Consider the following 12,565-nt stretch of genomic DNA (forward strand, 5'->3'; position numbering starts at 1 on the left):
GGGACTCTTCAGGATCAGGCACCAGACTTGGTTCAGGTGATGCCTGAGGCAAAGGATCTGCTGCAGACTGAGTCTTCTCTGTTTCCAAGCCCGAGTCCCAGGCCATCGCATAGGGACTTGTGCTCTGGAAAAGGGTTTATATAGTCATGTTTTTGATAAGGAAGTGTGTGTCTGGTTTTTCAGGACACCCACCTGCAAGTGTTTAATTTCAATAAAATATTGCTGCATTATCAACTTTGCCCAGACTTGATTACTTCAAAGAGGTCCAGGACCTAAGTCCTGGGTGTTGAATTGTTTCTTTAAATGTAAAGGTTCATCATTGTTTCACCTGATGTGTATGTCTTTAAGGGGCCAGAGCAAGGGCCAGAGCAAAATAACGAGACCCAGCTTTACAGCTGTGAAACATAGCAGGTGCTGCTGAGTTGCATTGATTAAGCTGTGTCAGCAATTGGGTGTAGTATATAAGGAGCAGCACCTAGCTCTGCCATTACCCTGGGGGATGGGTTGGTGGTTGGGTCTGGTTTGTTTGTAGATGTATTTAATGTAAAAGGAGTTTTTGTTTTTGTAATTAAAACCTTGTTTAAGTACTTTTTGAGTCCCTTTTTAATGCATGGTCTCCCCAGCAAGCTCTCTGCAGCACTACCATACTGTAAAAAGCCAACACTGGGGACCAGTGTTTATGTCTCATAATGCTGAGCTGCACTGATTTTGTAGATACAAACTGCTTCTCCTCCAGAGCAAAGTAGAGTGTGAAGGTGGTGCTAGCAACATCAACCTTTATATGCCAAGTTGAGAGGATACTGCCTTTTTAAAAGACAGACCATTAGTCCATCTAGCTCAGAATTGTCTGCACTAAGTGGCAGTAGCTTCCCATGAGTTCAGATAGCAAACAATCCCAGCCTGATCTGAAGATGCCAGGAATTGAACCTCAGATCTTCTGCATATAAAGCAGTTGCTCTGCCACTGAGCTACAGTCCTTCCCCAATAGCTTGTTAGGTCAGCTCCCCATTAGGGAGGGGCTGCTTTGCGGGCAGGAACCAGGTCTCCATGGTGACCCTAGAGTGGGCAAAGATAAGCTGCCCATGTCAGCAGGTTCCCCGGCCGTGTCACCTTCAGCCTGTCCAATTGAGGCTTCTCTGGGTGCATGGTTACGCCCTGTTAAATGTTGGGGCCAGGGGATGCTGCCTCTTTTGCTTCCAGTTGTTGGATCTCCCTGCCCACCCATCCTCTTTTACGTGGTTCAACTATGACCTTGCTATGACTTATGTCGGTCGCCTGGTTGTTGGAACCAGGTAGGAATTTTTCCCACTTGGCATACTTGGCTCTAGCCACTTGATTTTCACCTACCTAGTAGCAATCGTCACAACTTTGTGTGGTTCGGCATTGGGTAAGCCTTTTATGGGAGAGGAGATTGCTGCCTCCGCCTGCCCCTCCACGGTAAGGGTATCCCGTTAAAGGGATCCTGGGGTGTGGTTCCTGTCCAAGCCTGGGCGTGGGCTAGGGCCAAGACACATCCCCAACGGTTACCCTTGAGGGGGGCCTCATTTGATGTACATCAGAGGGCTCCCATCTTCCGGTGGCGAGCCCTTCAAAGAGACTTCCTGCAAGTGTGCAGGAGTCAGGTTATAGTCTTGCTTCACCAATTGCCTAAGCCAATACCGCTCACATCTGTAACCAATAAAGTTGTGGCCTTATTTATCCCATTAACCCAATATACTTGCGTTTGTGTGTTTTATTCCGGGGAAGCTTGGGGTCCAGGTCCTTGCCAGGCAAGAAGTTATTAGCTGGCACTAGTAAATAGGATGGTTTTCCCAGTAGTGATGTATGGAAGTGAGAGCTGGACCATAAAAAAGGCTGATCGCCAAGGAATTGATGCCTTTGAATTATGGTGCTGGAGGAGACTCTTGAGAGTCCCATGGACTGCAAGAAGATCAAACCTACTCATTCTTAAGGAAATCAGCCCTGAATGCTCACTGGAAGGACAGATCCTGAAGCTGAGGCTCCAATACTTTGGCCACCTCATGAGAAGTGAAGACTCCCTGGAAAAGACCCTGATGCTGGGAAAGATGGAGGGCACAAGGAGAAGGGGACGACAGAGGACGAGATGGTTGGACATGTTCGATGGTTGTTCTCGAAGCTACCAACATGAGTTTGACCAAACTGCGGGAGGCAGTGAAAGACAGGAGTGCCTGGCGTGCCCTGGTCCATGGGGTCACGAAGAGTCAGACACGACTAAACAACAACAGTAAATAGGATGAGGCAGTGCTAAGTCTGCTGGAGACATTTCCTTGAACATTCACTCCTTTGAAATGCAAACTGGTCAAATGACTCATTTTTGTAATGCAAACTTTTATTCTTTCCTGGTTTTATCTGATGCTTGGGAACTTGATGTGAATGTAATTGTGCCATTTAGGGCAGACAAATTGTTAGCTGCTTTAGAAAATAAAATAAGAAATAGCTATTTGCCGCCTTTTCTTTAATTTTCTTTTAAAATAATTTTTAAATCAATTTTACAGCTAGTGCTGAAATCTGTAATGTAAGCATATTCACTGTTGAAACTCTGTGTTCATCATGTCTATATTTGGAATGTTACACAAGCATTTTGTATTTGCAGTGGTAACCTGCTGTATTTCAAGGAGGCATAATTGGTCCTTCATGGCTCCGCTATACGAGGGCTGTCAAAGAAGCAGACTTTCACTGCTCTTCTAAGCCTAACAGTGCTTAACATTATTGCTGAATCATGATGACTTGTATGCTTGCTAAACATGGGCGTGGCCAAGTTTTATGTTATCTGCGACACAATTGGTCGGTTAAGTATTTTTATTTATTTACTTGATTTAGAGGGGAGCAACTGTGCCCATGTTGCTAAGCCTGGATTTCTAATTCACAGGAGTCTCCCTTGTTTAGGAATAACACAGCTACAGTACATTGGGAGGAGCCAAGATCAATAGCCAGAGTAGTTGTGTGTGAACTCAAAATAGGTGGTAGGTTAAGAAGCTGAGAAACAGAGACCTGTTTGATTTGTGCTGGAAAAATCTGTGACTGATGGAGAAGCAAGATCTTATGGGAGTGTTAATGCTGTGAGCCCCTCCATCTTAAGCTCAGGCTATATATGTGTGTGTGTAAACTAACTACTGTATATATCCTAAAGACAGCACAGTCTCAGCTGACCCTCATTCCACGGAAACTCAACCCTGAGTAAGCATGTGGAACCCCTATAATTTCTCAGCCCTTGGAGACTGGGATGGCATGTGATAATATGAATAATGTTCTCGCTGTTAAGGCTGCACTTTTGCATTCTTGTGAGGTCTTCTCAAGAAGTCCTTAGGAATCTAGAAAGCCCCAGTGGAGCTCCATTCCATTCAAAACAATAGGTTCACACCAAATTCTACTTGTAGGGAAGGTTAACAGCATTTCAAACCTAAAGCATCCTTTTGTCTACAGTGATATCACTGCTTAGGCACATTCTAGGTGAAAAGATAGGGAACTCCTGACTCCCCATTTATGACTGGTCTCCCAAGTCACATCAGCCCCTGCCAGCATAGTTCAAGGTCAGAGCTTAGTCAAGGAACATCTGGAGAGCTGAAGGTTCTGAGTGCATTAAATCTCTTTATCTGTAATTGCATAAATCAACTTGGGTGATTGTTGGGCTACATCTCCCATCATTCCTAGCTAGCATGACCAGTTGTCAGGAATGATGGGAGTTATAGTCTTAACAGCTGTGGACCCAAGTTTGAGAAACACTGGATTAATCATTCTAAACATAAAACCTCATCAACCATATTCAATAAAGACCACCTCTCAGATACATCATACCCACATCATAGAAAAGGCAGTCTAAACAGAAATTTGAATGTTTATTCTCCTATCCTTGTTTATCTCCTGTCTGGCAGGTTACTTGATTGGATTTCCTGGGTAGCCTGGCTAGTCTTTTGTAATGATAAATACTTATGGTAGTTCCTAGGCCAGGTCACAGGCTCACACCCTATTGCGGGCACACACGCTAAACCCTGTCTGTGGTGCCTACCCCTTTTCCCAAATGATAACACAAGAGACCAGAGTATGGGTTCAAATTGGCCACAACTTTATTGAATTTTAGAAGTGGGAAACTTGGCACAGGCCTTGGCAGGTAACCCTCTCAGCCTGCCTGGCTGAGGATATGCAGGCAGTTGAGGCCCAGTGAGAGGGGACTGCAAAGCGCAAACTTACACAGCATGCCCTTCCACTGACCTCGTCCAGGGAGTTTGACCTACATGCCGCTGCTCTAGGGCCAGGGACTCCTGGTTTTGCCCTTTAACGGGCCCTGCAAGCGCCGCCGCATGGGGAGGGAGCATGAATGCATCCCCCCCAACTTGATGTTAGACTAAAGGCTACCTTGCCAAGGCCTAAAACCGCCACTCAAGGCCCCAAGGGGCCTCGCCGCCAAGTCCCAGAACCGAGGACCAATTAAACCCCGCAATCTGTCCGGTCCCCAAGGGCTTGTCACAAGTCGTGGAGCCAGAAGTCATTGCCCAGTGGGGTCAGGTGCCCCCCGTCCCCCCAGAATAGGTCAACTCTATCTGATGTGACGGTGGGACATGGGATAGAGAACCCACCAATTTGGCGCATGGTGTTGCGCATGGCCCTGTTAATTTTACTCACCGCGTGATTGAGGGGAGAGGGATTGGAAGCCCCCCTCCAGTGAAGACTGGGTAGGAGATTGGACCAGCCGATGGTCATTGATGGGTACAGGGCATGCAGGCTTTTTAGATCTGCCCTTGCAGCAAGGATAAGGGCAATGCCTTTTTGCTCTACTAGATCATTCTCCCCCGCATGTATAATCAAGACCCTTGGAGGGCCATGGGTTGCTGCGGCACTACGCAGCATGGGCATCAAGCTCTGCCAACGCATGCCCCGCTGGGCCAACCAATAAAAGCGTACCTTGTGGTGGGTGTTAAGGCTATGGCCACAATTTTGAGACTGTGCATAATCCCCTGCCCAATGGACAATGCTGTGGCCTATCACCCAGATCTTCATGGTGGGCAAACCTGTAAGACAATTAAATTGCAAGTGATAAGGAGGAGGAGCCGGGACGAATGTACCTTTTGTAGGCTGTCGAGCGCCAGCGCCCCAGTGTCTTGATGTGTGCGGGGTCCTAACCCTGTATCGCCGCTGAAGTAGCAGCCCCGATATGGAACGAGTGCCCGGCATATTCCTGGGGACTAACACCGCAAGCAGATAAGGCTTTGCGTAAAACCGCTGTGAATTGTGATCGCGTCAACGGGTGCGTGTTTGAGTGAATGAAGAAAGGGCCCTTGCACTGGGGCCAGACCCTGAAGAAGCGGCGTGTGTCGCGATATGGGCAGGGGCCCGTCTGTTCCATTGGGGACAGTGCGAGCGTGACCCCTTTCCGCAACTGGTCAGTTTTTGATGACCGAATCTTAACATTCAACGTATGCCCAGAGAACTTGATGTCGTTGTCTGCCAACACTGATTGCAGGGGCCCAGCATTAACACTCCCCAATGCGCATGGCACCAAAAAAGGCTAGGGAAAATGCTGCCCGAAAGAGACGCGTTTCGAAATTTGACCAGCAGATCTCTGGTAGTTTTTTCCAAATTAGATAAAGTATGTCTATGGTGATAGGCTTCCTGCCATCCTGACATGGGGGAATGACACGCCGCCACCCAGCCAGTAACTTCTTGACATGGAAGCTGTCACAGGGGTCTGGCCAGTGATGGAATTTACAAAAAGAAAGAAATAGCTGCCCTGTAAAGCATTAAAGTTTTTATGGCAAGGTCCTTGCACTTTAGGAGCACCAAGAACTGAAGCACCTCCTCCTCAGATGCGCGCCGTGTTGCAGAGCCACGAAAGCGCCCAAAGGCATCCCAGGCCCTGGAATAAGAACGTCTAGTGGAGGGTGCTATTGCTGCCAATACTCCCTGGTTTACTTCTCGCTTCCAATCTCCCACAGATTGTCTGGGAAGGCGTCTGGGGACTGGGCTGCTCCTGGTGCCAGCTCGCAGAAACGCTCCATCTGGAAACGAGACAGGGCATCAGCAATGTTATTGTTAAGGCCAGGTATGAAGCGGGCAGTGAAAGAAATATTGTGCCGCAGGCACTCCAGCACAAACAGGCGCAGGACCCTTATGACCCTCTGGGACTTTGCTGACTGCCTAGATATAACTCTTACCACTGCTTGATTGTCAGACCAGAAACAGACCCTGGAATTCGAAAAGTAGAACTTTGAAAGCCAAACTGTGCCCAATATGGCAGCAAATACAAGTTAAAAAGCCAGCAGTCTTGCCTGACCCAGAAGAAAAGGAGGAAGGAGGAATAATTAGCCCTCCTCTACCCTATGCAGCAACTGCACCAGGGCTAAATGAGGTTCCCCCTTCCCAACCCCCAAAAGCAAAGAGAGTGAGGAAGAAAGAGAAGAGGAAGTTGAGAATGGTGAAATTCAGAAGGAATCAGGTGAAATGGACAAGCAGGAAATGGACATTGAGGAAATCTGCAAGATACATGCCCTCAGGGCAGTGGACAATACTGATGTTGTAATTGAGGCAGCTAAAACTTTGCTGGCCCCACCCCACCGAGTGTACGACCCCCTGGAGTCATCCGACGCCCAGGACCACAGACCTCCAAGCACCTTAAATCAGAATCCTTCTTTCGAAGAGGACCCAGCCAAAATAATTAGGGGTTTGTCTTCAAGCAGCCAGAAAGCCAAAAACGCAATCCAGAAGGGTGTCCAAGGGGAGGGGCAGAACTAGCGATCTCTCTCCCTTCCTGGCCAAGGGATGTTCAATCAGGGAAATGACGCCCCAGCCCGCTTCCACCTGGCAGAGCTCCGCCCAGAGCCTCCAGAATTTAACTGAAGCCCCCCTTGAACCACAGCACCAACTTGGTAATAACCCTGTGCACTGTGCACGAATGGCACAGATAAGGCTAGGTTCACCGAATTACTGGCTGGCTTTGTGTCAATAAATCAGAGAGCACCAGTGACAATCTACAATCGCACCTTCCCAGCCCAAATCGTTACACGATTTGGCGCAATATTTTTCCCACCCGAGGGCAAAGCCTCATAAGGCTACAGTCCAGTAGCACCTTAGAGACCAACTAAGTTTGTTTTGGGTATAAGCTTTCGTGTGCATGCAGACGGAAGCTTATACCCCGAACAAACTTTGTTGGTCTCTAAGGTGCTACTGGCAATTTTTTTTTATTTATTTCTCTTTATTGTGTCTTTCTCTGAGTTTTTATTCCCTCACCTGGGCAAATTCTTGCCACAACATGATTACATACAATTGCTTCCCACTGCTGATTCCCTGCAAGGGAGGGTCCAAATGGTATCTATCTCCCCCAACAGCCCTCACTGTGGAGATGAGCCGAAAGTGCTGTGTAATCTAATCTATGCCAGAAAGTCACAAGAAAATAAGCAAAAGGGTGTCTGTTTGGGCAAGAAATATGCACATGCTCGCAGTTTGAGCCTGTGTAGTGAAGTTGGGAAATCTTGGTATGCCAAAAGCTGGTTCACGCAGGAGTGAGGCTGCCCTTCTGAGGATTGGGTGTCTCCCTGTCTCTAGAAGTGTGAGTCAATTACATCTTGACTCTAGGCAGGATGAGATGTTATCTGATTTGCAGACCCTGGCACAGCTGGAGGCCTGAGCGTGGACTGGGTTGTAAAAAGGCACAGGAGGCTATCAAGTAATTTACAGTTTAGGAGCCTGGTACATGTAAGAGAGGCCTGGGAATGAAAGAAGAGCCTTTTGATCTTAAGGTATCTGTGTCTAAACAAAGTTCAGCTGTGCTGGTCTCCTGACAATCAGGAAATATATTCTCATCTTCCTAAGGTTAAAGGGCAAGAGCTAATGGGAACAGCAGCTGGCTGGGGAAAGGGAGTTGTAAATTGAAGAGGTTGCTTTTGAAACTGTTTTTACTAAGTTCCTTTTCTTCTAAAAATCTATGTTATGTATGAAATATATTGGCTTAATGTAATTATGCGAAGGATCTAGAAAGTAAGAAATGTTAGATTCTTATGTTAGATTCTTATTTCATTGATGGTGTGTGAGAAGGTGAACTCAAGATCTCTGTTTAAGATAAAATGTAAAACCATGAGCCATCTGCCCCTGTTGCAAAAGGGCAGCAGGGGCAGCAGGGGCAAAAGGTGATCTGGTAATTAAGGTGCCTTGTCAGGCAAATGTAAGATATATGGCTACTTGTCTGCCATTTATGAATAGAAGGAAATATAGCTCTTTGTCTCCCATAAAAGGTAATAGGAAATGGGTGTATCTTTTATGATTGGTTCTAGCAAACAGCCAATAGGAATTTCAACCAGGCTGATTGGACAGAGGCAGCCATAGGAGGAGCAAGGGGGCTGGGCTGAGGAAATATAAGTGCTGGCCATCAGGGCTGGAGTGTGCAGAGCTTTGGTAACCATATACCACTGTGCCTATCATTTATTTGTCTGACAAATAAATTATTATTTTAATTTCTCTATTGCTGCGTTGAATATTTCATTCCAGCTAAGCGTTAACCACAAGCAGCGTGCTACAGTGTGAGTATGGTTTTAGCTAGTTATATTTCACAATGTTTTTATTTTTTGTTTGTAACCTAAGAAACGTGCAACTTTTTGAGTGGCTTGTTCAATAAACTTGGAAAAGGACTTTTTGTCTTTTGTACTCTGTGCCTTTGCTCAGGGAACTTAAACTGGTGCCATACCATTTGGGCACCTACCTGTTGAATTTCTGTCTGCGTCACAGTAAAGTGACTCAGGGCTGGGCAAACCAGGTAAATATTGAAGGAGGGGTTCTCCTCCTTGAACCCTTTTCGCGGGTGGTCCAGGAAAGGAGGTGGTGGCAGCTTTACCGTTTGGCTTGTGATTTGCACCAACTAGTGATCTCTCTCCCTTCCTGGCCAAGACCTGCAGGTGTCTAGGAGGAATGGTCGGGGGGTGGATAGTCCCACTCACTACAGCCTGCTTGAGTAATATTGTGAAAGCTGTTTGTTGCTCACTATAAGAGCCCCCGAAACTGACTTGGGGCGCAGCCTTTGAGAAATATTATTGCTGCAGCCCCTGCACAGGTGAATAAATTTGACCTTCCTCAGAAAGAACCCTTGTCTTTATTGACTGGGAATACCTGCAACACCTGCATTCCTTTACTATGCTGTAATATTGGTAGGCACTATTTGTAAACATTGTTCTACTGGATATTGGGCATTGAAACATGCCACAGAGCACATGCAGAGTAGACCATACAGATGGAAACACTGAAGAGACGAAAAAATATCTTCGCATGGTTTAATAACAAAACTCCTCTAACATACATCTTACATAGTGTCTATAATCATCACCCATCCATCCACCAGGGCAGAGTAAGGTACATACTGGACATTATATATCATTCACAATTGCTGCCACAACTAATTACAGTGACTTATAAGCACCTGCTACACAGCTGTAAAAACTAGATAAGGATATGCACCCTAGCTTTTAAAGTGGTACACATCCTGTGAAACAATAATGAACCCTAACATTTTGAACAAACTATTCAGCACTGGAAAGAGGTTATCTAAATTTCATACACTTATGCTAGGCTACAAAAGGGATACGATGGATAGCTGCATCAAGAATCCTCTTTACCTCATCAGTGTGAACCAGGTAACAGTTCCTGTCCTATTTCAAGATGCTATGGGGTGGAGAGTAGGTAGGGAAACCTGCTTAAAATATAACTCCTGTGACAGGCTTCCTGTCCTCCCAGGTAAGAGTGCTGATGCTGGTTCACACTGATCAGAAATAGCCTCTGGAGAGCAGGGGTAACAGATCTGGGCAGGTAAGGAGGGAGTCTTGAGGGTCCCTTTGTGAAGGAGAGAAAACTGAAGGGCTGAGCTGGTCTTACGGAGTGTGTTTCATTTAGGGCAGTGGCAAGGAGAAGATGGCAAGTGTGGCAGGAAGATTCAAGGACAATCGAAGAAACATTTAAACATTTCAGTTTAGTGTAGTATCATATAGTATAGGAAAAATATATTTATTATTTGCAAAATATATAGATATATTTTGAAAAGGATAGCAAGAGCATCAAGTGATACTGAGGACAATCCTAGTTCTGATCCAACTAGTTTGAACAAACAGTGTGCTGGAGAAGACTCGTTTAATTCGACATCAGTAGCAGGCCCAAGCAAACCTCCAAAAATAAAGTTTGTCAACAATATGAGGATAGCTATACTACTACTACTACTACTACTAATAATAATAATAATAATTAATAATAATAATAATTTATTTATACCCCACCCATCTGGCTGAGTTTCCCCAGCCATTAAATATTAAAAACTTCCCTAAACAGGGATGCCTTCAGATGTCTTTTAAAAATAGGATAGCTGCTTATTTCCTTGACATCTGATGGGAAGGCATTCCACAGGGCGGGCGCCACTACTGAGAGGCCCTCTCTCTGGTTCCCTGTAACCTCACTTCTTGCAATGAGGGAACCGCCAGAAGGCCCTCGGCACTGATTCTCAGTTTCACATGGACTGGAGATGAAAACGTCCCTCAGTCTACGTGTTTGATCTGTGGTGAGACACTTTCCAATTGCAATATGGCCCCAAACAAGACGAAAAGGAGGAGTGCCAGAGAGTTGGTATTATGTATATGTAACAAACCTTAATCCCTTGCATGTATCCATAGTTAAGAATAGGTGCTTACAGAGTGGATGGTAAGGCTGGTCATCTAACAACTGATTAAATGACAGCACAGCTGTAATGGCTTTTGTGAAAGCTGTTGGTTCATAATACTCTTGGCCAAATAATATGTTATTGGCAGAGACTATGCTGATATAGACAAAGTCCACTGCACATATTCCTGGCAGAGCATGTTATGTCCAGTGTACAGTGTCAGGAAATAAAACTGTGGTGTTCTTGGCAAATAGCCAGGTTTTTTTCTAATAACCTTGGGATAGTTAATTACTGTGAAGAGACTGTAAGTTATGTTTATTTATTGAAATTATTTCCTTCATTTAACATATTCTTAATCTTATTTAATTTGTTCCCCACCTCACCTCAAAAATCTATCGTAAACAAGTTTAAAATAACAGGTGAAACTTTTAAATGGATACTTGGGCACCATCAATTGGCATAGCATTGCCACACATAGTGGTTTCCGAGCCTCTCCAAAGTCTTCAGACATGCCTGTGTTGTAGCCAACTAGTAGCATGAGTGGTGACTATGAATGGGTGTGAATGAAATTAATGGATTTGTTTATGTGTGTGCAGAACAAAATAAAAGTTACATATATGGTGGATACCAGAAAAGCTGTGTCAGTCTCTTCTTGGTTATCAGAATGTCTCAGATTGTTGTAAGAGCCATCAAATTTCTGATGTTGGTCATTGTTATACTCTTCATTCTCTTCCATTCCTCAGCTGCCTCATGAGAGATAAAGGATGTATAGCCCTCAAATATTCCATAGTACCTTCATACATCACAGTACCTACATACAACAAAAGTAGTTTTCTCAAGCCTCTGCCATTGTTTAAAGCCACCCTTTTCCTGTTAGTTCTCTCCATGCTTGCTTTACTCAAACCTTTGCCATAATTTTAAACCACCATCTTCCCCCTCTCAGTGTCTTTCCCTTCTCGCTCCAATGCCATGGCCACTGTTGTGCAAACTGTCTTCACTTTTGCCCCCCTATTCTGCCCTGTGTTTATTGTTGTTTAGTCGTTTAGTCGTGTCCGACTCTTCGTGACCCCATGGACCAGAGCACTCCAGGCACTGCCTCCCACAGTTTGGTCAAACTCATGTTTGTAGCTTCGAAAACACTGTCCAACCATCTCATCCTCTGTCGTCCCCTTCTCCTTGTGCCTTCAATCTTTCCCAACATCAGGGTCTTTTCGAGGGAGTCTTCTCTTCTCATGAGGTGGCCAAAGTACTGGAGCCTCAGCTTCAGGATCTGTCCTTCCAGTGAGCACTCAGGGCTGATTTCCTTAAGAATGGGTAGGTTTGATCTTCTTGTAGTTCATGGGACTCTCAAGAGTCTCCTCCAGCACCATAATTCAAAAGCATCAATTCTTCGGTTGTAGCCTTTTTCCCTTCTGAGCGTTGCCCCAGGGTGGGAAGACAGAGTCAATGGACACCAGGGTGTGGTTCACGGAGAAAGAGTTTATTCAGTTCTGCGCAGAGGCGGCCAGCAGAATCGCTTCCAAAGGCTGGCTGGCCTTACAGCATGTTGGCAAGCAATTTTTATACCCTCCCCATCACCCCATACATCGTCATCCCTTTCCTTATCCAACCATACTACACAATTCAATTCATTCTCTTATCTGGCTCGTGCAGTGCCCTGTTAGCCCTTCTTCATTGGTCCCTGACACCACCCTCTCTGAACATGCGCTCTGTCCCTGCTTGCATAGCTTCCTTTAATGTAACTTGTTTACTGCGGCCGCGCCCTCACATATTTCACCCTGTGTCATTTTCCCTCTCTCTCTCTCTCCCCACGTCCCACACCCTGTGTCATTTTCCCTATCTCTCTCTCTGCACGTCCCAGGGCGTGCCCTCAACCTCCGTTTCACATTCTTGTGCCCTTCACAGTGATCAGCCTTCTTTATG

The sequence above is a fragment of the Podarcis tiliguerta genome (genome assembly GCF_965153285.1).
Source record: "Podarcis tiliguerta genome assembly, chromosome: 10".
In the NCBI taxonomy this organism is placed as follows: Eukaryota; Metazoa; Chordata; class Lepidosauria; order Squamata; family Lacertidae; genus Podarcis; species Podarcis tiliguerta.